Consider the following 5,223-nt stretch of genomic DNA (forward strand, 5'->3'; position numbering starts at 1 on the left):
TCTGTTCTTGTGGCTGTCTTCTTTTAGTTTTGTTAAAGGATTACTTTCTTGTTTTTTCTAGGGTGTAGTATCCATTTTTGTGTTGGTGTTTTCTCTCTATTATCCTTTGAAGGGCTGGATTCATGGAAAGATATTGGGTAAATTTGGTTTTGTCATGAAATACTTTGGTTTCTTCATCTATGGTAGTTGAGAGTTTTGTTGGGTATAGTAGCCTGGGTTGGCATTTGTGTTCTCTTAGTATCTATATGACATCTGTCCAGGATCTTCTGGCTTTCACAGTCTCTGGTGAGAAGTCTGGAGTAATTTTAATAGGCCTGCCTTTATATGTTACTAGACCTTTTTCCCTTTCTTCTTTTAATATTCTGTCTTTGTTTAGTGCATTTGTTGTTGTGATTATTATGTGTCGGGAGGAATTTCTTTTCTGGTCCAGTGTATTTGGAGTTCTGTATGCTTCTTGTATGTTCATGGGCATCTCTTTCTTTGGGCATGGGAAGTTTTCTTCTATAATTTTGTTGAAGACATTTGCTGGCCCTTTAAGTTGAAAATCTTAATTCTCATCTACTCCTGTCATCCGTAGGTTTGATCTTCTCATTATGTCCTGGATATCCTGGATGTTTTGAATTAGGATCTTTTTGCATTTTGCATTTCCTTTGATTGTTGTTTCCATGTTCCCTATGGAATTTTCTGTACCTGAGATTCTCTTTTCCATCTCTTGTATTCTGTTGCTGATGCTTACATCTATGGTTCCTGATTTCTTTCCTAGGGATTCTATCTCCAGAGTTGTCTCCCTTTGGGTTTTCTTCATTGTTTCTACTTCCATTTTTATATCTTGGATGGTTTTGTTTAATTCCATCTCCTGTTAGGTTGTGTCTTCCTGTAAATACTTAAGGGATTTTCATGTTTCTTCTATCTGTTTGGCAGTGTTTGCCTGTAGTTCTTTAAGGACTTCTACCTGTTTAGCAGAATTCTCCTGTAATTCCTGAGGGATTTTTGTGTTTCCTCTTTAAAGGCTTCTACGTCTTTAGCAGTGTTCTCCTGTAATTCCTTGAGGGATTTTTTTGCTACCTCTTTAAGGGCTTCTACCTGTTTAGCAGTGTTCTCCTTTATTTATCTATCTATCTATCTATCTATCTATCTATCTATCTATCTATCTATCTATCTATCTATTTATTTATTTATTTATTTTGATTATTGAGACAGGGTTTCTCTGTGTAGCCCTTGCTGTCCTGGAACTCACTCTGTAGACCAGGCTGTCCTCAAACTCAGAAATCTGCCTGCCTCTGCCTTCCAAGTGCTGGGATTAAAGGTATGAGCCACCACTGCCCGGCTCTCCTGTATTTCATTAAGTGAGTTATTAATGCCCTTCTTAAAATCTTCTACCACCATCATGAGATATGATTTTAAATCTGCATCTTACTTTTTTGGTGTGTTGGGGTATCCAGGACTTGCTTGGTGGGCGTACTGGGTTCTGATGACGCCCAGTGTTCTTGGTTTCTGTTAGTAAGATTCTTATGTTTGTCTTTAGCCATCTGGAAATCTCTGGTGTTACTGTTCAAGCTATCTCTGGTTGGAGCTTGATCCTCCTGTGATTCTGTTAGCCTCTGTCAGCACTCCTGGGAGTTCAACTCTCACCTGAGTTCCAGTGGTCAGATCACTCTCTGCAGGCAAGCTCTCCTCTTGCAGGGCAGGTGTCCAGCAGTCTGGAGTTCTGATCCACCTCCTGAGTCCTGGGGTCAGAGCCCTCCCTGGAGGCTGACTCTCCTCTGGCAAGGAAGGTTCTCAGGGGTCTAGGTCTCATCTCTGCCTCCTGGCTGAGGATGAAGGCCTGACAGGACCCTCACCAAGAAGCTCTGTTGCTTCTATCACCCATGTGCTCTCAGGTGATCAGGAGGTCCTGTGTGTGCTAGGGGTCTTAGGGCATGGAGAGTCCTCTGGTGCCCTAGATGCCCTTGGCCGCGTTCAAGCAAAAGATGGTGGGGCTGGCCCTGACCTGAATGGATTCCAGCCTCTGGTCAGGCATGGTTCCTCTGTCCCTGTTCCTGCTGACACATGACCCTCCCCAATTCTTTGGAGCTGATGTGGCGTTCCACTCACCCATGATCTGAGCTGACCCCGAAGTCCTGTGGTGTAGAGTGCACTCTGGAGCACTTAGTGGCCTCCCCTGGGCTCAGAAGGAAGATGGCCATGTGTTTGTTCTTATGACTAGTTTTCTCTTTTTAGAATATGCTGTATAAAATGTTACTTTTGATTTTAGGTAAACCGTTTTTCTAATTTACATATTTCTGGAGATGTTCATGAGATAGAGCAAGAAAGCTCATCACCAAGAAAGCTATGTTTCCTCCTGACCTCATGGAAATTAGCTCATTTCTTTGTTTTGTCTGTCTAATCTATTTTTTCTGTTCCTCTTTACTTGTTTAATGGCCATGGAGATCTCTCTCATGGGTGGAAACTCCTTTTATAAATGTTATAAAACTGGGCCATCAAGTTGGCTTAGCAGGTAAAGGTACTTGCTGCCATGGCTGATGATCTGAAAAGTAGATATGTATAGTACTTGTCTCCACCTGATAAAGTACATGCTTAAACTTTGCTTCTCCTGCTTCCCATTCATTACACTGGAAGTATTTTGTCTCTCTTCATTGTGTGATAGTAATCCAAAGAGTGTTTCAACAGGGGCCATTTTTTAGTTTTCAATTCATAAGTATCTCTAAGACTTTTTTAATGTGCGGCCTATAAGCATAGAGTAAGCATGGAACAGAAATTTGTACTCAGAGATAACAATATTCTCTTCAAGAGATCCATATAAAACATTGAAATAAACTTTACAGCTATAAAAGATTGGGCCTACAGGGTTCCTTAGTAGTAGATGCTAGCCTATATATCAGTTACCTGACCAGGAACCCATTATTGAGCTTATAGGCTATAGGGGAGAACCCACAGCTATTACTTTTCCAAAGGTTATAGAATCAAAGTAAGTCTAAACATTTATATCTATGTTGAAAGACAACTGATACTTTCAGAACAGAGAAGGTTCTTTTTTAGTACATAATATAGGAACTGACAACTTGTCAAAGTGTAGAGAGTAAATGTTTATAAAGTGTTCAGTCCACAATGAGACATCAAAATCAAAACAATCAGGGAATAGCATGAAAACAGGGATGGAAAAGAGTGGAAAAGAGCCAGAAGTTTTAAAGTGTCTCCTATGATGTTGTGTCTTTCAAAAATAACAGGTCCTTAAACTTCTAAATGAATTGAAGCTGCAGTAGACTGTACAAGGTGTTCACAAGATCAAACCAGTCAACACCTAGTCATGAAGGAGAAAAGACCTCAACTTTGACTAAGGGGTCATTGACATTCAATGGCTGCAGGGGGAGGGAGAACCCATTTGTTTAAGGGTGTGGACTCTAGATTAATAATGATCTTTTTCTACTGAATACCCTATGTGTCCAAAGCTAATTGACCTACGAACAGTAGGGAAAAAGATGGGGGAGGGAGAGAATGAGAGAAAGGGAGAAGGAAGGAAAGAAGGAATGAAGGGAGTAAAGAAGGAAGTTAAGGAAGAAGCAGTGATATCAAGTCATTGATGGATGACAGAGTCCTTCAAATTTCTTCTTTCCATAGGCGTATCAAACACATGGAACCAGGAAATGACACTCAGCTTTCAGAATTCTTTCTTCTGGAATTGTCAGAGAATCAACCTCAAATTCAGCCTCTCATATTTGGACTGTTCCTNTNCATGTATNNANTGACTGTCANTGNNAACCTACTCATCATCATGGCCATCATTGTTGACTCCCACCTGCACANACCCATGTACNTCTTCCTCTCTAATCTGTCCTTTGTGGACATCTGCTTCACTTCCACCACTGTTCCACAGATGCTGGTGANCATTCACACACAGAGCAGGGCCATCACCTATGCAAACTGCATCACCCAGATGTACTTCTTACTGCTTTTTTCGGTACTNGACATCTTTCTGCTGACTGTGATGGCCTATGACCGCTATGTAGCCATCTGTCACCCTCTGCATTACATGATCATCATGAACACAAGACGCTGTGGATTNCTGATTCTGGCATGCTGGATTATAGGTGTTATAAATTCTTTGTTACACACCTTTTTGGCTTTACAGCTGTCATTCTGCACAGACTTGGAGATCCCTCACTTTTACTGTGAACTTAATCAAGTTGTACATCATGCCTGTTCTGACATCTCNCTTAATGACATGGTGATTTNCATTGCAGCCATGCTACTGGTTGTGGGCCCCCTCTCTGGTATCCTTTACTCTTACTCTAAGATAGTGTCCTCCATTCGTGCAATCTCCTCAGCTCAGGGGAAGTACAAAGCATTTTCCACCTGTGCATCTCACCTCTCAGTTGTCTCCTTATTTTATTGCACCCTCCTGGGAGTGTACCTCAAGCTCTGCTGTGACTCAAAATGCACAGGCCACTGCAATGGCTTCACTGATGTAGACTGTGGTCACCCTCATGCTGAACCCATTCATCTATAGTTTAAGGAATAATGACATGAAGAAGGCTCTGAAAATAGTTTTAGGGAGGGTAACTAGAAACAGACTAATGGACTTACCTTCTTAGTTGTGTACTCATGTCTGTAGAANTTAGGNTTTTGGAATTCAAAATTGTAATCCACTGGTCATATATTGTGATAAAACTTAGTTTCTCTATTTCATGTACTTCCCCTGTCCATTATTTCAGCTTCTTCATCAAATTCCTTTCTCTACAAGACTTAGTGTTCTTTCTGATATCTGCATTTCAATTTGTCATTTTTTTTTTATTTTGGTAAATGAACATCCATTCTTGGATCAAATCCTCTAGAAACTTCCACTCTAACCAGGAAATAACTGAGACTATTTTTCTTTTCTTTTAGTAAATAGTATCCTTAAGTTATACTCTTTCTTTTACATTAATTAATTGATTGATTGATTGATTAATTAATTATTTTTTTACACTTGAGATTGAATTAGGGAAAGGCTGAAAAAAGGAGGAGAAGAGTGAGCCTGTAGAAGGACCAGCAGTATCAATTAATCTGGACCCCCAAACTCTCTCAAACACTGGACCACCAAACAGACAGCATATACCAGCTGAGGAATGCCAGGCTTATGTTCATTCAGAGATGATGAACCTAAATCTCAAGAGACTGGAGGCTCCAGGGAGTTTAGAGGTCAGGTAGGGTGGGGGTAGGGACATCCACATGGAGATAGGGTGG

At 40.7% G+C, this 5,223-nt stretch overlaps 1 pseudogene; it reads left to right on the forward strand.

Annotated features, from left to right (window-relative positions):
• The first annotated feature begins 3,631 nt into the window (after window positions 1–3,631).
• Window positions 3,632–4,592, forward strand: LOC110315206 (annotated as a pseudogene).
• The last annotated feature ends 631 nt before the right edge of the window (window positions 4,593–5,223 follow it).

This window comes from Mus pahari, unplaced genomic scaffold (assembly GCF_900095145.1).
Source record: "Mus pahari unplaced genomic scaffold, PAHARI_EIJ_v1.1 scaffold_13859_1, whole genome shotgun sequence".
Lineage (NCBI taxonomy): Eukaryota > Metazoa > Chordata > Mammalia > Rodentia > Muridae > Mus > Mus pahari.